General features: G+C 39.4%; 1 protein-coding gene across 13 annotated transcripts in view; it reads right to left on the bottom strand.

Moving 5' to 3' along the window:
* TENM4 (teneurin transmembrane protein 4) overlaps window positions 1–26,347 on the bottom strand; it is a 2,920,333-nt gene that overhangs the window by 1,022,204 nt on the left and 1,871,782 nt on the right. The gene's annotated exons all lie outside the window — the stretch shown is intronic.

Genomic DNA, 26,347 nt, shown 5'->3' with positions numbered 1-26,347 from the left:
TATTGTAAATATTTGCTTTCCATTCATCTTGCCTGGATTCTGTCTTCATAGGGTGCAAATGGCTTGTCTTCATTTTTGAAATCTATTCGGTTCTCAAGACCATTTATTATTCAGCCTTCTGGCTTGGGTTTCTGGTGTCTAATTGCCAAAAATTAGTGTTTGCCTGATGAGACCTGTCTTGGTGGACTTTCTTGAACTTGTCTCTTTACTCACGTGACTACAGAGGTCTGCCAAAACTCTTATTAGTTTTGAATGAGGCTTTCAGCTTCTTTTTGTTACGATAAGAGCTTTGAAGTTATACAAGGCCAATAAGCTATTTGGTTTAGTTAAGCCATTTGGTTTAGTTTAGGAGGCTGGCAAACTACAGCCCATGGGCTAAATCCAGCCCTGTTTTGATAAAATTTTACTGGCACACAGCCTGTTTTGATAAAGTTTTATTGGCACACAGCCATATCCATTTTGTTTACATACGGTCTATGGCTGCTTTGGTGCTACAACAGCAGAGTTGAGTGGTTGGAACAGAGACTGTATGACCTGCAAAGCCTAAAATATTTACTATCTGGACATTTATATTAAAATTTTGTCAACGCCTCATTTAGATCATCTTCTTATCTAAAGATGGCACTTCCCTTTATGACATTCTTGACAGATGGTTATTCAGTCCTTTCACTGAAGAATTTTTAACTCTTGAAAAAGCTCATTTAATTATTTGCTGGAAGATCAAACACAGAAAGATCTCTCTTGTGTTAAATTGAATCTATATGCTACAAAGGCATTGAACATGACAAGAAGGAAAATCCACAATGTTAACTTTCTTTGGTCACTTGTATATTTGAATTATAGACCTTTTCTCCTACTTATTACTTTTCTCGACTTTTTACATTTTTCTTTAATAAGTGCACACTGCTTCTGTAAATGTAAAATATTAAAAATAAACACTTTTACCTATATCTCCTAGATCTGTCTACTCATATGTGTTCATTATGGAGGTGATATAAACTTTCCCACGAATTTCTCTGTAAAGGGAGATTGTAAATTCAATACAAGGGTGAAAGGAAAATGTGGTAGCCCAAACAGGAGTGTCAGGGGAAGCACATAGCTTATGAATTGTGTTGGTGGCTTTAGTGGATTTGGAATAAGAAAGTAGTGAGGTTAAATAGGACATTGAAAATTACCTTACGAAAAAAGAATCAAGTGACAGTCTTCTCATTGGACTTTTTGCCCTAATCTGCTTTTCTCAAAGTTCTTAAGACCACCAAACCTCAGGGCTAGAAGGGACTTTAAAGGTCTTTGGCCTTCCTGGTATAGTACTTCAGATTCTTCAACATTCCCATCTCTGCAGAACCATACTGCACATGTCCAATCGTAGAGCACTTATGTTCTTCAGAGACAGCGTATCACACTCTTGAAGTACGCAAAATTCTATGACCTCTTACGTTAAGTTTGATCCTCCAGCACTTTCCATTTATTGGTCCTAATTTTTTCCCATGTGACCCTACAAACTATTCTACTCTCTTTTTTCCACAGCAACTCTCGTTCAAATCCCTGAGTTTCCTCCTCTGCCAGTTAAACATCCCCAGATCCCCCAGTGTTTCTTACGTGACACTATTTCTGGTTCCCTCACCAGCCTTTGGGCCTTCTCTGAATATACTCCAGTTGGTTCCTGTTTCAAGTGTGGTTTTGCCCCAAGTCAGGGTGGCACCATGACCTTCCCACTTTGATATGAATCACTTTACCATATTATCTGTAGGAAAGACCATGAATTTATATGATCATTTTTTTATATTAGATATTTAGGATTTTTCTATATTTGTCCTATTATAAACGGTGCCACCTTAAGATTGCTTTTCCCCATGTCTTCCTCACACTTAGTACTGTCTCAAAGATTTGCTTCCCAGAAATTATTCCTTGTCAATAAATACTTTATGATTGAAGATATGTAAGGTAATATAAGGAAATTTTATTTTATTTTATTTTTTTAATATATGAAATTTATTGTCAAATTGGTTTCCATACAACACCCAGTGCTCATCCCAAAAGATGCCGTCTTCAATACCCATCACCTACCCTACCCTCCCTCCCACCCCCCATCAACTCTTAGTTTGTTCTCAGTTTTTAAGAGTCTCTTATGCTTTGGCTCTCTCCCACTCTAACCTCTTTTTTTTTTCCTTCCCCTCCCCCATGGGTTTCTGTTAAGTTTCTCAGGATCCACACAGGAGTGAAAACATATAGTATCTGTCTTTCTCTGTATGGCTTATTTCACTTAGCATCACACTCTCCAGTTCCATCCACGTTGCTACAAAGGGCCATATTTCCTTCTTTCTCATTGCCATGTAGTACTCCATTGTGTATATAAACCACAATTTCTTTACCCATTCATCAGTTGATGGACATTTAGGCTCTTTCCAGACTTTGGATATTGTTGATAGTGCTGTTATAAACACGGGGGTGCATGTGCCCCTTTGAAACAGCATACCTGTATCCCTTGGGTAAATTCCTAGCAGTGCTACTGCTGGGTCATAGGGTAGGTCTATTTTTAATTTTCTGAGGAACCTCCACACTGTTTTCCAGAGTGGCTGCACCAGTTTGCATTCCCACCAACAGTGCAAGAGGGTTCCCGTTTCTCCACATATAAGGAAATTTTAAAGATCACCGAACCCAATCTCCCATTTTTAAACAAATGCATTTGACTGAGAACAAACAGCAACTTACCAGAGGAACTCATGCACCAAAGTTCAAATTAAAAGATGTTTTTATCACTTCCCTCTTCTATTCCCAGCCCCTCCTAAAACAACCATCTACGTCCACTTAACAAGGTACATGAATTCCGGGTGAGTAAAAAGTATACCTTACAATGAGACACAGCGATTTAAAAAAAAAAAAATCAAGAAATTATACAAAACAACAAAATCCACCCTAGAGGATATATTTGGAAAACATTTCATTTTCAATAATCTGGATTTCTATAGGAAATAATCAGAAGGGTATGATTTTTAGAATATGAAGGTTTCTATACAGAGAATGGTGTTTAATTATTTAGAGCTCATGGAATTGCTCATCTTTTTCAAGCTTTCCTGTATAAGAAATGCTCTTTCATTATAAACGTGTATATATACACATAGCTTCTTGGATTCTGTACAGGATTTGCCTCAGAAGCTTTAAAAAGACCTCCAAGCACTAGTGCCATTTCTCAAATCCTAGATACTGACAATGCTTATCCAGTGCTCGCTTGGAGGCAGATAATTTTTACGTGCCAATCAGGCAGAGAATATCCTCCAGCGCTGTCTCTGATATGTTAACTTTGGAAATACTTTTCCTCATCTGTTTTCTTCATTTCTCACTCTGCTTCTTGTACCAGTAAGGGGGTATAATGAACAACACTTTTCCCTTGAGTTTTATGCATCCTTTAACAGTAGATCTCCCATTCCACTGACTGCCAGGCACCATGGGGGGCACTAAGGACACAGATGTAAACAGAGAGATGCGGTCCCTGCCCTCACGGTTTTCACCATGCAAAGTCTCCTTTGTAAGTGCTGCCAAAACACTTACTATGATCTTTAAATCTCTGATTCTGGCTTTACCATCCTCAATGCCAGAAAGACAGCTGAGAAAATAGATAATGAGGGGAAAGTAGCAGAACTATTTCAGAATCTCGTCAGTTTACAGTTATCTCTATTTAAGCCCCCCACCTCCTTCCAGAATAGACCTCTGACAGCGATTCTGAAGAAAGACATTACCTTCCTGGCCACAGTTGCTTGGACCAGTGCTACCATCTTGCTACTCAGAATTCTTTCCCAAGAAGTTTGGAAGTTGGATCAAGAGAATTACGTTCTGTTTTTATTTCTGTTTTTTTTTGTTTTGTTTTGTTTTGCTTTGTTTTGTTCTGTTTTTTGGTGGCTAAATTGTAAGGTGTACATTTGGGACCTGGAAATGGACACTTGGGACTTTTTTCTTGTGGACCAGAGACCAAAAAAGCCAATCTCCAGAGGGAGAAGAATTAAATACCATACAGAGAGGGACAAAGATGAGAGATGGAGAGAGTCAGCTTCATCTGCATTCCTGACCTTGTGTTTTAGGAGACGATGTTTTTCTCTTGTAATAAATCCCACTTTTTTGCTTAAGCTACCTCAGGGTGATTTCTATAACTTAAAATAGGTGGCTGAACTAATATGTTGGGAGTGGGAAGGTGGAGGAGGTGCCACCTCAACAAATCCAAGTATAATGGCCCTGTAGTAACTACACTTACTGTAGGAAACATTGCTAGGCAGTAGTTGTAAGAGAAAGAGTTATATGCCCAAATTTGATGTAAGTTAAAAGGAAACATGAAAATGAGAGATAATAAAAATTCAGGGCCACCAGAATTTCAGAGTTAGCACAGTCTTCTTAATCAGAGAGAAAGAGAAAGAGCCTTGGAGATGTAAATTAAAGAATAAAAATAGAGACGAATTTTAGGTATAATCGTTCAAGATATAGCATTGAATACTGCTCTTGCATTTAAAGTAATGAGACTGGTTGTTTTAACATGAAGACCCAAACTTAAACATAAAAATCATCCCTGACTCATTAAAATGGTCACCTAAAAATGAAGAATGGTTATTCTCATAAAGCTATGTAAATCAATTCTGGAATGCTAGTTGTTCAGATCACATGGTATACAGCTAAAGAGTACATTAGACAGATTCTGGCTGGCTTCACAATTTCCAGCTTTGTGACATCAGGAAAGTCACTGAACCTTATATAGGCTTTATGTTTCCATTGACAAAATAAGGTAATATATATGCAACTTCAAGTATTTCAAAGAAAACAAATGAGATAGTGTAGATACCATACGGCCTGGCATAAAACCTGTCACTTAATATATATTGTTTCTCTTTCTTTTTGGCTTTTGATGATGCATTTATGTTTTTGGTCAAACCAAAAGGCATTTGGAAGAAAGGTTAGCAAATATGGACAAGGTGAGAAATAGTGTGTAAAATAAGGAGAGATTTTCCAACAAATATTTATTTAGCACCAAATGTTTGCTGGATCCAGTGCCAAACTATCAGATAATGAGACATATTAACTTGTCTCATATTAACTTTACAAACATAAACTTTGATTTTCTTAGTAACAATTGACATTCCAAATGAGAACACAGCTTTCAACAGAACACAACTATTTCACAGAAACTGGGGCCAATGGATTCTTATTCCAATGTCACATGTCCTTAAATGGGTAGACATATAAATAAACAAACAAGCCCTCCCCTAGCACGCAATGTTATGATTGACTACTTTTCTAAAGGTCTAGAAGGATTATAAGCTTTGGGTTTTTGTTTTGTCCTGTTTTTAAAAATAATTTATTGTCAAGTTAGCTAACATACAGTGTATACAGTGTGCTCTTGGCTTTGGGAGTAGATTCCTGTGATTTGTCACTTACATACAACACCCAGTGCTCATCCCAACAAGTGTCCTCCTCAATGCCCATCACCCATTTCCCCTCCCCCCTGCACATAAACCCTCAGTTTATTCTCTGTATTTAAGAGTCCTTTATGGTTTGCCTCCCTCTCTGTTTGTAACTATTTTTTGCCCTTCCCTTCTCACATGGTCTTCTGTTAAGTTTCTCAAATTCCACATATTTTATCTGTCCTTCTCTGACTTATTTCACTTAGCATAATACCCTCCAGTTCCATCCATGTTGTTACAAATGGCAAGATTTCATTCTTTTTCATTGCTATGTAATATTCCATTATATATATATGTGTGTGTGTGTGTGTGTGTGTGTGTGTGTGTGTTGGGGGGAGACCGTATAATTCAATTACAGGCATTTATTTACTTATTCCATGCTTACCAAATGAGAAGACCAAGTTACAGGAGAGTACTACATGGGAGGAATCACCAACCTAGTCTTGGAACTTAGGGAGAATTAAAATTAGTATTAAATGTTGGGAAGTAACATTTCAGATGAGAGAATGGATGAGTAGTAGTTGGCCAAGTGAAGAAAGGAAATCCCAAAGAGATGGCACAAAACATATGCATAGTTGGCTATTAGGGGGAATATGGCATATTTGGGGGAGTGACAAGGAGTCCAGCATGGCTGTGGCCTGGGCAAAGAGGGGCTTTGTAAACTATGCTAAGGGGTGAGTATTTTTTCCAAAGAATAGCAGCAACAATTGAGAGAAGCTGGGAGAGCAGTTCAAGGGTTGCTTCATGCAGTTCCAGTGAGAGATGACAGCAGTGTGATCTACAGCGATGGCCGCGAGGGTAGGGAGAAATGGACAGATTAAGAGATAATTAGGAAGTAAGCATTTTAAGTCTATCTTTGTTTTATAGATGGTTGAGGTCATATTTTCTCTGTGGTTTGGATCCTTCATTATAGGACTCGGTACAGCCCAAGTGCTTAACATAAGAGTCATAATCATTATGTTGGTGCTAAACTATTGTCATCACTTATGAATGTTGGGCAGGGTCTGGCCTTTAGCTGTGGTGTGATATTATCCCGATACCCCATGTAGCCTGGGGGATGTTTTACTTATTTTTATTGTTTTAGCTTGTCAACACCCAAGGTCAGGGACCCCATCTGCTTTGCTTCCATGAAGCTATGAAACCACAGCACAACTAATGCAACACAATAGAGCAAAGAGTGACCCCAATTTTTCCATTGGTTTGAAAGCCCTGAGGTCAGCTCTTCTCGGGACTCTCAGGGATCAAGCTATAACAGGGTGGGGAACCTCTGCACTTCGGCTCCACCTCTGCCACATGCATGCCGCGGTTAAATGTGCAATTTTAAGAGGCACAGAACTGAATTCAGAAAGTGGCTGCTGCAGCTGTGGGAATTTGATCCTGTGACTTGGGAGTCTGTGGGTGGTAGACATGCATGATCTCTGATCCGAGTCTAGTCTATGGGATCTTGCAGCCCCAGGGATATGGATTCCTGTCCTTGTCCCAGCTCCTCAAGGTATGGATATATACCTACATTATTTGTTTTCCTCATTTTCTATTCCCCCTTCCTCTCAATAGAATGTAAGTTGTATGTGAGGAGGGGTTTTATCTATTTTATTACCATATCCCCAGTACGTGGCACAGGATAGGTGATCAATTAGTATGTGTCCACTAACCTAATTATGTGAATGGGCCTGGGGCAAATTATTTGAGATGAGGCTTCAGGTTTATTCACATTTCAAATGGGACTAATCATATATATTTCATACCACTTTTGGGGCTCTTTTCAAGCTAAAATGAAGAACAGAAGGCCATAAATTTGATGTTCAGCAGACATATTTCATCTTTTAGCTTGTTTATTATGTGTTTCTGTCTGTCTATCCATCCATGCATCCATCCGTCCGTCTGTCCATCCATGCATCCATCCACAAATCCATCTACCCATCCATCACTTTAATTTACACCTACTATATGCCTTGTAGAGCACCTACCACTATTCCATAGCAAGGATTATACTGCATGGAGTGCTTAGACACTACATGGACCATCTCTGAGGTATACATCAGTAATTCAGTGTGATTGTCTATATTTCCTTTTTGTAAATGAGAAAGCTGAGGCTCAGCAAGTTTACCCAGATAGAAAGTGGGAGAGCAGGGATTCACATTCTAGGACTGTCCAGTTGGCTGTTGACTCCTGGCTTTTCTATTTCCTCTCTAGAGTTTTCCTATCTGTGGAATAGGCACTAAAATGCCTACTTCCCAGGATACTATTCACATGCCTGCCATCTACACAGTAAATAATGTAAAGTACCTACATAGCGCCTCACCATTGCTGCTGTTACAGGTATTCCCATAGGGCTCTCTGAATGGTGAGCCTTATGGAAAATCACATTTAGCCCCACCCCCCCTTTTTTTTTTTTGATTACCCTGTCATTCATTATGTGTGGCCATTTCAGCAGAAAACCCACAAATGTCATCATCCACTTCTACTGATCGCTGGTGGACGGTGCCATCCAGACGCCTGTCTCTGAGCTTCAAAGAGCCTTCCCAGCTCTGTTTACTCTCCTTTCCTGGGTAAACTCTCATTCTCGAATTTAGACAGTACTCTTTTTGGGTAAGCTCTAGATATTTCTTTAGGGCCTCTCACAGTCACTTCCTACTTAATTCTCTAAAAAACCTTCTTTTGATGAATCCTTTTAGTAAACAAAACACAATTTGATAGGAATAGCAAAAGTATTGGCCTTTGTATTGTTTTATAGAAACAATATTAAATCCTAAAAAGAGTATAAATATTTCATTTCCCCCTATTATATGTGGCACTTTAGGGTAGTTTTTTGAATACCAGGGTCTTGTTGAGTTATTTAGAGGGGTCTTTTGACACAGGGAAAAGACAAACAGGCCCAAATTCAACCCCAGCTCCTATTTTTAGAGTAGCATACTGTGTGACTGTGTCCCAGCCTTCAGTAATGCCTCCTTGGCAGCTGACTTTATTTTTGTTTGCTTCTGATCCTTCACTGCAAGAAGAGTGCTACCTGAGCATTTTTGTGGCTAATTCCGTACCCTCATCTTGGGGAAGTAGAGGCTGAGAAATAACAGTTTCTTGATGTTGGCAACCAGCCAGGCAAAGGCAAAGGTACTTTACATGTATTGTATAGTATTCATTTCTTATAACTCTGCAAGGCCCAAGTCCCCATTTTGTAGATGAAGAACCTGATGCTTGGAGACATAACATAATTTGTCCACATGACACGGGATGGGAGATGGAAACTCCAAGTCTCTCTGACTCCAAAGTCGCTGCCCTTTCCATGTCCATCTCCATGCTTACCAAGGCCCGTTTTTACTTCTCTGCCTTGTAGTATTTGTGTGTGTGGCTTTTAGAATCCTTTGAAAGTGAAAATAATGTTTTGCTTTTCTCTATTTTTTTTCTCTTCTCCTCTAGGGCCTAGTGCAATATGAATGCTCAACACATGCTTCTTTTAAAACATATGTGAACATGCTTTGCCTTAATTATGAACTATTAACTCCATATGCCGGACACAGAAATCAGACTTATTCATCTTGTATCTTTGCTGTTGGTTTTTGTGGCCATCCACACTCAGAACTGTCTTATAGATTTTGCCCTTGAAAAATGGAACTTTTTATTCCTTTAGTTATGAGAGCACAATAAAAATCCCCAAACTAATAATGCTTTGATTTTTTTTCTTACTTGCCTTTTTTGAACTTCTATTACTTATATAAAAATGGCAAACTGCCTTTTTTATTGCTTCAAATTACTTTTGTTAAAATACTTCTGTGCTGCCAAGTTTCAACCTGAAACCAATGTTCATATCCAAGTCACAAATAAGAATGAGGAATATGCTTGAGTCCTTTCCTCCTCCTCTCCTTTTCAGCACCTCAACCCTAACTTTCCTCAGTGGTAAAACTGTACTTCTGTTAATATTTAGAGACATTGAAATAAAAGTGTTTCTTCCTGATAATTGCATCTGGAAGGAGTTTTGCCCTGCCTCTATTTCTATGGATTCCAGTGAAAGCCAAAGAAAAAAAAAAAAAAATAAAACAAGACTGTGCTATCTTCATAAGGAAGAAGAGGTCTAGTGACATGCATGGCCCTGGCAAGATCAGGGGCACTGGTCACAGTACAATGCTTTGGTGACTCAATTCTCCCTCCTTGAAACAGAAATAATCCTCAGTAAGCAGAAATATGGATTGGAGACAAAATGGCGATCTCATGGAGATAATCAAGCTATCACAATAACGGATGGAGTTTTTTCCACCTCAGAAACAAACAAAATCCTTATCTTGTTAAGGATTATTCCTTTTCTTCTATGCTGGGAGGGTGCATGTATGAAGAGTGCCCATTTCTTGGGGTGTCCTACTCCTTCCAATTTGGAAGGCAACAGAAAACCTATGGTGGGCCCAAGGAAGGAAAATGCAACACTTAGTTGTGCCCCTATTCTAGGCTGCATATTGAAAGGATATTAGATGTCCTTATTATCTTCTTCCCCAGAAATTCTTACCAAGATTGCCAGAATGGAATGTGAGATAAAGCCTTGGGCTAAAACCTTGGGGTGGGGGCAGGAGGGAGTAGGTGGGTATAGTTCATTTAGGCATATACAAGAACGAAGCATGGTTGCAGAAGGTGGATAGAAAGGGATGTATCTTGGCCATCTCTTCTTTGGAGAATACAACTAACAACTTCATTTCATTGGCTCTTGCTTTCTTCATCTGTAAGAAAGACATAGGTGTTGATGTTTCAGGATAAATAAATTGGGACAAATAGATGTGAAATTGCTTTGATAAAGCTATACTGATCTGGTGTCAAATTGCTAGGGCTTCAATCCTAGCTCCGTCACTTAACGAGTGCACCTTTGGACAAGTTACTTAATCTCTCTGACTTCGTTTCCCTGTCAAAGATTCTGGAATTGTGCATATTACATGAGTTAATAAACATAAAGCACTCAGAAGTCTGTTCAACCTATAGGAAACATGCAGCACCGTTAGCTCTATTGTTGTGTAAGTTCAGGCTGGTTAAATAGCATATGCTAAGATAGTAGTTTCAATGACTCAGGGATAATCAAGACTTACATGGGATAATAGAGACTTTTCTATGTATGCTTAGTAGGAACATGAGTTCTGATTTTTTAAATTCTTTTTAAACAATTTTTTTTAACGTTTATTTACTTTTGAGAAGACAGAGACAGAGCGTGAGCGGGGGAGGGGCAGAGAGCAAGAGAGAGACACAGAATCCAAAGCAGGCTCCAGGCTCTGGGCTGTCAGCCCAGAGCCCAAGGTGGGGCTCGAGCTCACGAACCATGAGATCATGACCTGAGCTGGAGTCAGACACTCAACCGACTGAGCCACCTAGGCGCCCCCTGACTTTTTTTATTCTTTCAACAAACATTTATATGAGCATCAACTATGCCAGTCTGAGTTAGGTACTGAAGATCTATAGACACATGAGACACAGCCTCTGCCCACAAGGGATTCTGCATCTAAAGGGAGAGGCAGATGGACAAACTGGAATAATGGGAGAGATTCCTGGTTATAGCAACACAGCAAAGAAAGCATCTGACTCAACCTTCTCAGGGTCTGGAAAAGTTTTGGAGAGGACATAATGCTTGAGTAGTGGCCTGAAGGCATTTCTGGGGAGACAGTATTCCAGGCAAGGGGAATTGTAGGTACAAAGGGCTAAGAGTGAGGAAAAGCATGGTGTGTGTGTGCTTGGGGTGGGAGAGAACAAAAGGCTGGAGGAGGAGGAAAAGATGGCGGAGGGGAAGGGAAAGAGATTTCCTGTGGTCACCCCAGCTACTAAAGTCTTGACCTCCAACTCCATCCCCAGAGAGTTCTGGTCTCTTTAAGAATCCCAGACCACCCAGGAGGAAGGTGGAATGGGGGTGGGGAAGATAGTGGTGTTCCTCTCACTCTGCTTCCCTTAACTTCCCTAAGACATACCCCTGGATCTTCATTTGTCATCTCTTCCCACCCTACTCTCTGTTATCCACACTGAGCTTCATCCACCCTCAGGGACATTCACTGAACTTCCTGGCCCAGTGTCTTTGTATACACGTTGTACTCTCTGCTTGTAGCACTCTTCTCCCTATCTCCTGAGCTAGTTCATTTCTGCTCATCTTTCAGATGTCTCTCAGATATTACTTCCTTTCAGGAGCAGGAATCCTTCCTCTATGCTTTCATGGACCCTTCCCTACCTAACCTAGCATTTGTCTTTGAGCTTTACTACTCTGTCCTCAGCTCTTAGCATGTGTCCTGGAGCATGGTAGGTGCTTTGTGAATATGTGTTCAATGAATACATTAGAGGCACAAAGGACTGTCCTTACAGACATCCTCTACCATTTCCCCTTCCTAACTGGCCATATGCAGTTGATCACCAAGGTTTATTCTCTTAATGTCACTCCCTTGTCTCTATACTTTTCTCTTGGCCTGGATTACTGCCTGAACCTCCTCATGTCTCCAAAGGGAGACACTTTGGATCCTAATGACTTAGAGTCATTCTGTGGCTCCTTATTGCCCTGAATTAATATCCAGCATCCTTGGTTAGCAGTCAAAGTCCTTCCCATTGTATTACTTAGGGCTCCAGGTCAGTCCTCTAAGACTGAGGTCTTCAAGACCTTGCCCTACATCTCTCAGTGTCTAACATCCAGCAGAGCAACTGGAACACATGTTTGTGTTCAGCAAATGTTTGTGTAAAGAATGAGCCAGTAATATAAATCTAGTGTAGAAAAATACTGTTTTATGTGTTTGGAAAACATATGAGAAAAAGGTCTTCAGCAGGGCACTTGGTTTTAAGGGAAATGTCCCAACAAGAAAACAGAGTTAAATTCAGCACAGATGACTGCCTAATAATGCCATTCGAGGATACAAATGAAATTAACTTCTCTTGTCACATTTACTAACAGGGCTGGTGAGCAGACGCTCAGGGAGGCTGTCGTCCATGGTTATAGAGAATGCTCCTGCAATGGAAACCACCCACTGCTAAACCCAAGGCATGCTGAACTCCTAAAGTTTATTCCTTCCTTGCTGACCAGCTGGCATTCTGTGACTTTTTCTTTGGGAGTGTAACATTTCTTTCCCTGTTCTCTTTTCTCTGTTCCTTTCTCCTGTACTGTGACCTGTACTCAATTCCTTTGCAAAAGATATGGTCTTGGCAAATGACTTAACTCTTCTGAAAATAATTTCTTCCTTTGAAAATCATCTCCTTCCTTACTCTTCCTATGATGAGTTATTATCCCTTCTAGCAGCAGGGATAATATGGAGAGCTAACATTTGTCCATTGCGTACTCTATGCCAAGCACTTCCCTTAGTACTTTTATAGAGATTCTCATTTAAAGAGATAACTATATGCCCCTTAATTCTTAGCATGATGCCTAGCATAGAATCAATTCTCAATAAATGTTAGTAACTATTATAATTTTTTCTCATTTAATCCTACCAACCATTTTTACCTTCATATTTTTTCTGTGCTTTAACTGATGAGGAGTCTGAGGCTTTCAGAGGTTAATGATATTTAAGGATGAATGTGGGATCCACCGCCAAGAAGTCTGTCTACTAAGGCCATGTAACATAGCAGCTATAAAATCACTCTATGAGGGGCACCTGGGTGGCTAAGTCAGCTAAGCATCTGACTCTTGATATTAGCTCAGGTCATGATCTCGCGGTCATGAGATTGAGTCCTGCATTGGTCTCTGTGCTGAGTGCAAAGCCTGCTTGGGATTCTCTTTCTCCCCCTCTCTCTGCTCCCCTGACTCTCTCTTCAATAAATAAACTTAGGGGCGCCTGGGTGGCTCAGTCGGTTGAGCGTCCGACTTCAGCTCAGGTCAGGATCTCGCGATCTCGCGGTCCGTGAGTTCGAGCCCCAGGTCGGGCTCTGGGCTGATGGCTCAGAGCCTGGAGCCTGCTTCCGATTCTGTCTCTCTCTCTCTCTCTGCTCCTCCCCCGTTCATGCTCTGTCTCTCTCTCTATCTCAAAAATAAATAAACGTTAAAAAAAATTAAAAAAAATAAAATAAATAAACTTAAAAATTAAAATAAAATAAAATCACTCTGTGAGATGTAGGACTCTGCACAGATGTTAGTTGTTATCACCACATTCAGGAGGTGAAGTAGGTAAGAGGTCAGTACCTGCAGAGGAAAGTGAAGTACTTTCATACAATGGGGACACAATTATCAGCAAATGGGAAATTTTTGTCTTAGATTGGAGGAACTGTGTGTATGTGTGTCTAGAAACATTTTTAAAAGATGTTTTCTAAGACCCCCAAAGCCTAAAATCTTTAGAATAGAAGGCAGCCAAAGGGTCTTCTGAACTAATGGACATCTCCAGTGTTCAGGCTTTCTTTTGGGATCAAGAGGTTTCTCCAGAGAAAGGATGTGGGAGGAGACAAGCAAGGAAGGGTTTCTTCCTGTAACCTCCACCAGTCCTTCTGGGTCCTGTGAAGCATGTGAAGCAGGAATACTCTCCATTTTACAAACACACAAACTGACAATTAAGAGACCAAGTGACCTGCCTGAAGCCTTCCTATTTACAGCTTTCGTGTTTCTGGCCAAAAGTTTTCTGACCTCCAATACTATACTCCTGTGGAATAAAGCGCTTAACAATTCCAATTCTCAAAGGGTCACATCGACTATATCCAATATTTTCTGGGGACATCAGAGCACTGAATAGGTTCTCAGGAAATCCAGGTCTGAGTGTTCTCTCTCATAACTTTCTCCATGATCTCAGTCAGGCATCACTGTGGCTCTCTTTTGTCATCTGTGGGCCAGATGATGGTGATTCCCAGCTTGAGAACAGGATTATACCAATGTTAAAACATGCTTTTAGGCACATATTGGTGGACATTAACACTTGTAACTTACAAATAATAAAGTTCAAATAGATGCTTTTGGTTCAGTGCTGCTACTGCTTCCCTTCCTTCTCTTTCTCCCCCTCCTTCTTTTTTAAATAAGCCATATTCCCTGGTGTTGATCCATCCAGCAATCTGACTTTGGAGGGCTACTGACTTCTTGTTGCCTGGTTAACTGCTAGCCTCCTTAATAAGCATCACGTCACTGTTCCTGGCTCTGTCCTGGAGCTGTGTGTGACTGAGCTGTGGGATGGGGCAAGCAGGCAGGGGTGTGATGGAGGGCAGCTGCATCTGGCCTATTCCATTCACTTGGTACATTACTCAATTAGATAATCACCCTTGTGGAGCCCAGCACATGCTTTCCCTACCAGACTGAAGAGATAAAAAAAATATCTTGGGCAATAGATGAAAGCAGCATTTATCATTTGCTGCATCAAATCCTGTTGAATCCCTTGCCCCCTGCAAAGCCAGACTGTGGTTTCCACATGGCATTGGTGCTTCCTCTCTAGGTTTGGGTGCTACATTTCATAGAGGCATTTGTATGCAGGAATGAAAACATATGCTCAGAGCCTCCTTTCTGACTTTCACCTCTGCCTTCATGGGGATAGAGGCAAACCCAGTCCTGAAGCTGGTCTGAGTGTTGCCTTGAAGTGTTTCTGAATCAAATGAAGGAGTGTCAGTTGTATCAATAGAAGGAAATGGTCTGAAGGAGAGAGGTGATAGTCCTGTGTCTGCTGCCCTGATCAGACCACACTAGGAATACTGTGCATAGGCCTCAGTAGCATGCTTTACCCACAGTGAGACTGTAATCTTTGTTTCTTAAAGGTCATGCATTCCAGAGAATAGATTTTATATACTCATTTACTTATTTATTTAAAAATTTTTAAAGTTTACTTATTTTGAGAAAGAGAGAGAGCGAGAGCGAGCGAGCGAGCAGGGGAGGGCAGAGAGAGAGGGAGAGAGAGAATCCCAAGCAGGCTCTGCACTGTCAGCACAGAGCCTGATGCAGGGCTTGAACTCACAAACTGTGAGATCATGACCTGAGCTGAAACCAAGAGTCAGATGCTTAACCAACTGAGTTACCCAGGCACCCCTGCATATGCATATTTAAAAAAAGACATACATGTCTCGCTGATTTTCAGTTGTGCGCATGGTTTGGCTGTATCAGCTGTTCAGTTCAGTGCCTCCCCTAAAGTGTGGCCACCCCACCTCCTCTTATGGGGCACCTGGACTTCCCCATGATGCAGCACTTAAAATGTGGATGCCTGGAGAGTCAGCACAGCCCTTCCTGGCCTCTAGACCAGTGCCTGTTCTAACTGGTTAGAGCTTGTGTCATCCAATTTGCTATGATTTTTAATACTGTCACTCTTGGAGTGAATTAGGTCCATTATACACAAAGAGAAAAACAGTATTTAAGGAAGCATTAAATGAAAGCAGCAAATAGAAGCCCTGCAAAGGATCAGATCACCGCTGGTTTGGAGACCACTGATTTAGATTATTGTCTTTTAAATCCAATCTCTCTGCTCTTTGCTCTTTCCATAACCTTTGTCCAATCATCATCCCTTCTCACCTGTTATAACCTTCTAGTTGGTTCTCCTGCCTCCAGTCTTGCTACCCGTAAGCATAATCTCCACATAAAAGCAAGAGTCACATTTCTATAAACACATCCTGACCTGAGACTTCTCTGCTCACAGCCCTTCAAGGATCCCCTAGGCCAACGGAGTGTCCAGCAAAATACTGTTCTGGGTAGTAAGTCAAAAGATGTGCAGTGAGTGGGGTTTTCCTTGCTCAAATAACTTGGGGAACACCAGGTTATACAGATTTAACTTTTCAACTTTTATTTTTTATAGCAGGGCTCTTTGATGTCCTATGAGAATTGGAAATCTTATGAGAGGACACGATGTGTACCATTTCCCAAACTTCCTGGTGAGCAGACATCTTTTCCAGGACATTACTATTAATATCATTCAAAATGTTTCACTGAACACCAGCTTGGGAAACACTGGTCTTCAAAATAAAGTCCCAGACCCTCAGCAGGACTGTCAATACCCTTCACCATTTGCTCCCTAAATACCAGTCCAGCCTCACTCTTTGGTATTCTCTCTTCTTAAGGATCCCACATCCACCTCTCACTTTAGTCCAGTGGTTCCTTAAAAGGACGCAGGGATCTCAGTAGGTCTCTAAGTCCCTTTCAAGGTCTCTGTGAGGTCATACCTATTATTTTCTTAATAATACTAGGATGTTACTTGCCCTTTCTACTCATATTTTCTCATGGATATACAGAGGAACTTTCTAGACACTATGTGATAAATAATTTTTGCAACAGATTCAATGCAGTAGCAGATATGATAACCCAACTTTTCTTATTAAGCCACATTAAAGAGATTGAAAGAATGTAATACAACTTGCTTTTGTTTTGGAAAATATACTTATCACAAATTATGTTATTTATATCAACATCATATGAGTGTATTTAAATGATTAACAAACATTTTTTTAATTTTCTAGTTTTAATTTCTTGTACAGCAAGTAATGCCAGATATAACCCACATAAACAGAAGCTCTTTAGAGTTAAGAACATAATGCAGTCTTTCTTTTTTAACTTTGTTGAGGAATAATTGACAAATGTAATTGCCTATATTTAAAGCGTACAACACGATAATTTGGTATACGTATACACTGTAGAATGATTACCAAGATCAAGATAACTGACACATGCATCACCTCATATAAGTCTTTTGTGTGTGTGTGTGTGTGTGTGTGTGTGTGGTGAGAATGTTTTAGATCTGTTTTCGGCAACTTTCAAGTTACAATATGTACTATTACTATAGTCACCATGCTGTATATCCAATCCTCAGAACCTATTCTTTTACAACTGAAAATCTGTAATCTTTGATCTTCTATACTATCTCCATTCCCCTCCAGGTCTAAATAAAACACCTAGCAAACACCATTCTATTCCCTGTTTCTATGAAATTGTGTTTTTTTTCTCTTTGAGTCCACATTTAAGAGGTATTATGCAGTATATGTCTTTCACTTCCTGGCTTACTTTACTTCAGCATAATGCCCTACAGATCCATCCATATTCTTCAAATGGCATGGTATCCTTCTTTTTTATGGCTGAATACTATTCCCTTGTGTGACCGTACTGCACTGTCTTCACCCATTCATCTGTTGAAGGACATTTTTGTTGTTTCCATATCTTGGCTATTGTGAAAGTGCTGAATTGTGCTGCAATGTACATGGGTGTACAGGTATCTCTTTGAGATTCTGATTTCAATTCTTTTGGGTATATATCCAGAAGTGAAGTTTATGACCCATCAATCATGGATCATATGGTAAATTAAAAAATTTTTTGGGGGGCGCCTGGGTGGCTCAGTCGGTTAAGCGGCCGACTTTGGCTCAGGTCATGATCTCGCGGTCTGTGAGTTCGAGCCCCGCGTCGGGCTCTGTGCTGACAGCTCAGAGCCTGGAGCCTGTTTCAGATTCTGTGTTTCCCTCTCTCTGACCCTCCCCTGTTCATGCTCTGTCTCTCCCTGTCTCAAAAATAAATAAAACGTTAAAATAAAAAAAAATTTTTTTGAGGAAGTGCCATTCTATTTTTCATAATGGCTATATCATTTTACATTATTGCTGATAGTACACAGGGCTTTCCTTTCTTCACATCCTCACCAACATTTGTTATCTCTTGTCTTTTTGATATTACACATCCTAACAGGTATGAAGTGATATCTCATTGTAGTTTTGATTTGCATTCCCCTGATGACTTGTGATGTTAAGTACCTTTTCATATAGCTATTGGCCATTTGTATTTTTTAATTGGAAAAATATATTTAATTGAACATTTTTTAATTTAATTGCCTATTTTTTAACTAAATCAATCTCTCCGGCTCACTCCTTTATTCTTGACTTCACAGACTTCCTCAAGGAGATGTGTATCTTTCATTTTAGAAGCCTGGACCAGGAGGCAAGAGACTGTGATTTTCAGACCCATTATTACTAATTCCTAGCTATTATCTTGGTAACAATGATGTTGATAACAACAGCTTTCTTTTACTGAATGCTTACTATGTGCAAGGAACTTTCTATACATAATTTATAATACCTATAATAGCCCAGTGGTTTTCAATTTTTGTAGACAATTCTGTATACAAGTTTTGTAGACAATTTTGCCATGCAGGGGATTTTTGTCATTTTCTGAATATATTTTTGATTTTTACCACTTGGGATGTGGTGATGCTACTGACATTTATTTCGTAGAGGCCAGGGATGCTGCTAAACATTCTACAATGGATAGTGGCCAAAACATGGAATTATTTGGCTCCAAATGTCGACGTGCCAAAGTTGAGAAACCCTGCAATAATCTGTAAGGTAGGCACTGCCCCCATTGTCCAGAGGAGAACCTAGAGTCTCATAGAGGTTTAGAGACTTGCTCCAGGGGCACAGTAGTAGGCTGTGAGCTAAGATCTAAACATAGGTTAGTCCTGGCTCTAAAATCCAGGCTTTGTAGACATGTGGTAGACATTTGCGGACTACTACAACCTGCATCTCCTAGTATCTAAATTCTTTTTCTAGACATGAAAAATGCAGGCTGGGATCTTGAGAGTCAGGGCTGAACACAGGAGTAAACTGGAGCCCTTTGTAGGACAGAAAGACAGAGTCCAAGCTGAAGGTCATATCAGATTAAATGAACTGCTCTGTTGAAGTCAGTCCAAGTAGGATGTTACTGGGCATAAATCAGAGTCTCTAGAATAGAACATAAGGGTTTGCAGTAGAACATAAGAGACCCCACAGAATGAATCAATGTGGCCCTAGAAGTAGAACCACAGGAATTTTTGATAGTATATGTGAAGCTTTGCACCACAAGGGGAAGGAATTGTGTATAAGAGTAAAAGGCAGATGGAATCTAGAACAAGCCACTTACTATCTCTAAAATTCAGTTTTATTTTCTGTGCAACTAGAAAAGCTTTCCTACCTACCAAAGTGTAAGGCCCTTAAAGAGAGTATGGGTTTGAAAGAGAGCTAGAAATGACTACTGTGCTTTAAATCACATGTACTCCTCTTTTTTTCTTTTATTATTATTTTTTTAAATTTACATCCAAGTTAGTTAGCATATAGTGCAACAATGATTTCAGGGGTAGATTCCTTAGTGCCCCTTACCCATTTAGCCCATCCCTCCTCCCATAACCCCTCCAGTAACCCTCTGTTTGTTCTCCATATGTAAGAGTCTCTTATGTTTCATCCCCTCCCTGTTTTTATATTATTTTTGCTTCCCTTCCCTTATGTTCATCTGTTTTGTAACCCCAAGTCCTCATATGAGTGAGGTCATACGGTATTTGTCTTTCTCTGACTAATTTCGCTTAGCACGATACCCTCCAGTTCCATCCACATAGTTGCAAATGGCAAGATTTCATTCTTTTTGATTGCCAGGTAATACTCCATTGTATGTGTGTGTGTGTGTGTGTGTGTGTGTGTGTGTGTGTGTATACACACACACACACACACCACATATTCTTTATCCATTCATCCATCAATGGACATTTGGGCTCTTTCCATACTTTGGCTATTGTTGATAATGCTGCTATAAACATGGGGGTGCATGTGTCCCTTCGAAACAGCACACCTGTATCCCTGGATAAATGCCTTGTAGTGCAATTGCTGGATCATAGGGTAGTTCTATTTTTAATATTTTGAGGGCCCTCCATACTGTTTTCCAGAGTGGCTGCACCAGTTCGCATTCCCACCAGCAGTGCAAAAGAGATCCTCTTTCCCCGCATCCTTGCCAACATCTGTTGTTGCCTGTATTCTACTTGTGTTATTCACACGTTCTTGTCCTCTCCTCCCCCAGTTATACCACATTCTTAGGTTGCTGGTAGTTCTATGCGTATGTAGTTAAAACAACCTGAGTTTGTTCGTATTCCTGATACACTGTCCCCAGTGTATCAGTTGGCAGTTTGGCCATTACTCCCCATCTTTGTTCCAGACCTACCTTTATGGTGTTAACATTATTTGTCAATAAATCATTACCTTTTCCTGTGTTTGAGTGCCCAGAGGCCACTGTATTTGGGTTCATCTTGAAAATCCAAATAATATAAGTAGAAAGCATAAATAATAGATTAGCTACTTATTCCCCGGGGGTCCTGGCAGGCCTGTTCACAAATGTAGTTTCTCTTAGTCTCTGTTCAGTTCAATGTTGAGGTCTGTGGGAATAATGTTTAGACCTGAACAAGAAAACATTAATAGGGTAGATTCTTTGTCCTATCAATGATCTTCTTAAAGATCATGATGCAGAAGGTTAAGTGTGGGGAAACATGTAATCAGAAATGGATAGAATTTGGCAAACATCAGAGTTCTGGCTTTTTATCCCTCTAATTTTTAGGATGGTAGGAGGGGGAGGAGATGATAACCCTTGTAAAATTGCCATTTATACTTCCAAATAATATAATAAAAAATCTCCATTAAAAAAGGAACAATTATCCTGCTGTGAATTTAACAAATCTTAGCCTCAGGCCTATTTCTTTGTATTAATTTGCTTTATTATTTTTTTTTACTCTCATATTTTTTCATGCAAAAGCAAAGAAATCGATGAAAGCACTTAACACAATCTTTCCTCCCCACTATAAGTGAAAGTTAACATGTGTGTTCTTATTCCCTAAATTTGAAGAAAAGCCTCATAATCTATCATCTATAACCATATCTATAATAATCCACCACTGTGCCCCCATATCTCTTCATCTCAAACTATCTTTCCCATAATTATCAAGGTGAATTTCTTAAAATACTTGTTATACTCCTCAGCAGAAAAGCCTTCAACTGTTCTCTACAGCCCCTGTTAAAAGATAAAGTGTAAATACCTCATCTAGTGTTCAAGACTATCAAATTCAAATCTGGCCAAAGTGGAATAACTGGGACAGATATAATCTCCTGTCAAAAACAACTTTTAAAAAAAGGATAAAAAAAACATTTTCAGACACTGGACATTAGGCAGTGCAGAAGAGTCATACCCGGTAGAAGAGAAACAACTATGGTAAGCTTTAGCATTGCCCCAATTTACTGTCTGGAAGGAGTTTCCATAGCAGGAGGGTTTGGAGGGATGGGGCGGGTGGCTAATGCAGATGACTGAGGACACCTTGAGTCAATAATATGGAGAGTTTACAGGGCAGAGTGTCAGAAAAAGGGCCACTCAGGGAGAGGGAGAGGGAGGGAGGGAGGGAGGGAGGGAGGGAGGGAGAGAGAGAGAGAGAGAGAGAGAGAGAGAGAGAGAGAGCGCTCCAGAGATTTAGTGCGGGGCCTCAAATCTTTATCTGGTACTGATCAGAAAATGCATGTGAGGAAACTATCCAAGTTCAGGGAAAGCACTACCTAAAAGGATTATCAGAAACAATCACCAAAGCTCACTCAGGTCTGGAAAAGAGTTCTTGTTCTTATCAGCTATAGTATACATTCCTCATAACCAGTAGAGGAGCAGGTAGAGTATTCAGAAGAATCTTGCTTTGGTAGTGAGATAAAATTAGCATTAGATTAAAGCATCTTCTGGTTCTGCTTGTGAGGCAAACTTAGAAAGGATTAAAGTGTTCCCAAATAATGTAACTACATCCCAGAATAACGTTCAAGAATATTTATAGGAATACAAAATATGAAGGACCTAACAAAATGAAATTCACAATAGCTTAGCGGCATCAATAAAAAATTAACATACATGTAAAGAGGCAGGAAAATAAGATGGATAGTGAGAGAAAAATCAGTTGAATCTAACACACACAGTAGAAATTACAAAATTGATATACATGACAGAAATAGTAGATATGAAGTTAAAACAGTTACCTTAACTATTAATATAGTTATTATATTCTGTATGTTCAGAAAAGTGGAAGCAAGCACGAGCATGTTAAGGAGAGACACGGAAGATATAAAAATCTAATATTTAGGGATGAAGAAAACAATGCTTCAAATTTAAACACACACACACACACACACACACACACACACACACACACAGGATGAGCATAACAGACAAATAGGCAGTGGAGAAGAAAAAAACCCAGTAAACTTGAAAACAGTAACAGAAACTACCTCAAATGAAACACAAAGAGAAATACTGAAAATAACATGAACAAATCACCAGTGAGCTGTAGAACAGTTTAACAGGGCCTAACATATATGTAATCGGGAGTCCTTGAAACGGAGAAGGACAGAAAAAATATGTAAAGAAACAGTGTCCAAAATGTTTCCAACATTGATGAAACTACAGACAATAGACTGAAAAGCTCAATAAACCCCAAACTAATTATGCTGAAAAAGAAAAAAACAAAACAAAAAACAAACTACACCAAGACATTCCTAACCATTTTGGTAAAAACCAAAGACAAAGAAATATTCTTAAAAGGATTTGTAGGTGTGAGGACCATTATATACAGATAAACACTGACACAAATGATCATAGGTGAGCAGAACGTTTTTAAATACTAAACAAACAAGCAAACCCAATCTGTGAACTTGGAATTCTATACTCTGAAAATATCTTTGTAAAATAAAAGTAAATATTGTGCTCCCCATTCTCTCACAGATATAAGGTAAAAGAATTTGTTACCAACAAACTTGAACTACAAGAAATATTAAAGGAAGTCTTGCAGACAAAAGGAAATATGCGTCTATACAAAGCAATGACTAGCACTAGAAAAGGTACTCTGCTCTTTTACTTTTTTAACTTTTAAAATAATTTTATTTATTTATTTTTTCAGAATAACCTAATTTTATTTCATTTTATTTTTTATTTTTTTAGTATGAAATTTATTGTCAAATTGGTTTCCATACAACACCCGGTGCTCATCCAAACAGGTGCCCTCCTCAATGCCTATCACCCAGTTTCCCCTCCCTCCCATCCCCCATCAACCCTCAGATTATTCTGTTTTTAAGAGTCTCTTGTGGTTTGGCTCCCTCCCTCTCTAACTTTCTTTTTTCCTTCCCCTCCCCCATGGTCTTCTGTTAAGTTTCTCAGGATCCACATAAGAATGAAAACATATGGTATTTGTCTTTTTCTGGCTGACTTATTTCACTTAGCATAGCACTCTCCAATTCCATCCACATTGCTACAAAAGGCCACATTTCATTCTTTCTCATTGCCAAGTAGTATTCCATTGTGTATATAAACCACAATTTCTTTATCCATTCATCAGTTGATGGACATTTAGGCTCTTTCTATAATTTGGCTATTGTTGAAAGTGCTGCTATAAACATTGGGGTACAAGTGCCCCTATGCATCAGCACTCCTGTATCCTTTGGGTACATTCCTAGCAGTGCTATTGCTGGGTCATAGGGTAGATCTATTTTTAATTTTTTGAGGAACCTCCACACTGTTTTCCAGAGCGGCTGCACCAGTTTGCCTTCCCACCAACAGTGCAAGAGGGTTCCCGTTTCTCCACACCCTCGCCAGCATCTATAGTCTCCTGATTTGTTCATTTTGGCCACTCTGACTGGCGTGAGGTGGTATCTGAGTGTGGTTTTGATTTGTATTTCCCTGATGAGGAGTGACGTTGAGCATATTTTCATGTGCCTGTTGGCCATCCGGATGTGTTCTTTAGGGAAGGGTCTATTCATGTTTTCTGCCCATTTCTTCACTGGATTATTTGTTTTTCGGGTGTTGAGTTTGGTGAGTTCTTTATAGATTTTGGATACTAGCCCTTTGTCCAAAATGTCATTTGCAAATATCTTTTCCCATTCCTTCAGTTGCCTTTTAGTTTTGTTGATTGTTTCCTTTGCAGTGCAGAAGCTTTTATCCTCATGAGGTCCCAATAGTTCATTTTTGCTTTTAATTCCCTTGCCTTTGGAGATGTGTCAAGTGAGAAATTGCTGCAGCTGAGGTCAGAGAGGTTTTTTCCAGCTTTGTCCTCTAGGGTTTTGATGGTTTCCTGTCTCACATTCAGGTCCTTTATCTGTTTTGAGTTTATTTTTGTGAATGGTGTAAGAAAGTGGTCTAGTTTCATTCTTCTGCATGTTGCTGCCCAGTTCTCCCAGCACCATGTGTTAAAGAGATTGTCTTTTTTCCATTGGATATTCTTTCCTACTTTGTCAAAGATTAGTTGCCCATACATTTGTGGGTCCAATTCTGGAGTCTCTATTCTATTCCCTTGATTGATGTGTCTGTTTTTATGCCAATACCATGCTGTCTTGATGATTACAGCTTTGTAGTAGAGACTAAAGTCTGGGATTGTGATGCCTCCCGCTTTGGTCTTCTTCTTCAATATTACTTTGACTATTCGGGGTCTTTTGTGGTTCCATACAAATTTTAGGATTGCTTGTTCTAGCTTCGAGAAGAATGCTAGTGCAATGTTGATTGGGATTGCATTGAATGTGTAGATTGCTTTGGGTAGTATTGACATTTGAACAATATTTATTCTTCCAATCCATGAGCATGGAATGTTTTTCCATTTCTTTGTATCTTCTTCAATTTCCTTCATAAGCTTTCTATAGTTTTCAGCATACAGATCTTTTACATCTTTGGTTAGGTTTATTCCTAGGTATTTTAGGATTCTTGGTGCAATTGTGAATGGGATCAGCTTCTTTATTTGTCTTTCTGTTGCTTCGTTACTAGTGTATAAGAATGCACCTGGGTGGCTCAGTCAGTTAAGCGTCTGACTTCAGCTCAGGTCATGATCTCACAGTTTGTGAGTTCAAGCCCATGTCAGGCTCTGTGCTGACAGCTCAGAGCCTGGATTCTGTGTCTCCCTCTCTCTCTGCCCCTCCCCTACTCAGCTCTGTCTCTCTCTGCCTCTCAAAAATAAAGAAACATAATATAAAAATCATTTTGAAAAACAATTTAAAGCCTAAGACTGAAGAAATAATAGATAAATAAGTAAAAAATATATATACGATGTAATATATATTATGCTAGGTAAAATGATATATTACTTAAAGATTATGATTATTACAATTTTTAGTATACTTTGAAATATGGAATTGTGATATATCCAGTGGTATTTTTTTTCCAAGACTGATTTGGTTATTCAGGGTCCTTTGTGGTACCATGCAAATTTTAGGATTATTGTTCTAGTTCTGTGGAAAATGTTGTTGGTGTTTTGGTAGGGATTACATTAGATCTGGAGATTGCTTTGGATAATAAGGACATTTAACAATATTCTCCCAACCATGAGCATGGAATATCTTTCCATTTGTTTGTGTCGTCTTCAATTTCTTTCAATGTTTTACAGTTTTCAGAGTACAGGTCTTTCACTTATTTGGTTACATTCTCTTTTGGCTTGCAAACTTTCTGCTGAAAAATCAGCTCAAAGCCTTATGGGGTCTCCCTTGTGTCTTTTTCCTTTCTCTTGCTGCTTTTAAAATTCTCTCTCTGTATCACTACATTTTGCCATTTTAATTACTATGTGTCTTGATGTGGACCTTTGTGGGGTGATTTGTTGGGGGCTTTCTGTGACTTCTGGATCTCGATGTCTGTTTCTTTCCCTAGATTAGGGAGGTTTTCAGGTATTATTTTTTCAAATAACTTTTCTGCCCTGTTTTCTCTTCCTCCCCTTCTGGGATCCTTATAATGTGGACGTTATTATGCTTGATGACGGCTCTGAGTTCCCTTGACTTATTCTTATTTTTTATTATTCTTTTTCCTTCTGCTGTTCAGCTCGGTTGCTTTCTATTACTCTGTCTTATAGCTACTGATCCACTCTTCTGCTTCTTCTAGTCTACTACTGATTCCCTCTAGTGTTTTAAACTTCAGTTATTGAGATCTCCATCTCTGATTTTTTTTAAAAAAATATTTTCTCCTTGTTGAATATCTCACTGAGATCTTCCACTCTTTTCTCCAGTCCAGAGAGTGTCTTTATGACTATTACTTTGACTTCTTTGTCAGGCATATTCCTTACTTTCATTTCATTTAGCTCTTTGAAGTGATTTTGTCCTGTTCTTTCTTGTTTATTAAGAAAGTCAGCTATGTCTCCTGATGTTGAAAGTAGTGGCCTTATGAAGAAGAGGTCCTATGGTGCTCTGTAGTGCAATGTCCCCTATTCATAACCAGGTGCTTGAGAGACATCTCCTGTATGTTGTATGCATCCTACTGTGTTTGC

This window comes from Neofelis nebulosa, chromosome 10 (genome assembly GCF_028018385.1).
Source record: "Neofelis nebulosa isolate mNeoNeb1 chromosome 10, mNeoNeb1.pri, whole genome shotgun sequence".
NCBI lineage: Eukaryota > Metazoa > Chordata > Mammalia > Carnivora > Felidae > Neofelis > Neofelis nebulosa.
Note: the sequence above shows the minus strand (reverse complement) of the source record. Positions and strands in the feature narration are given on the sequence as shown.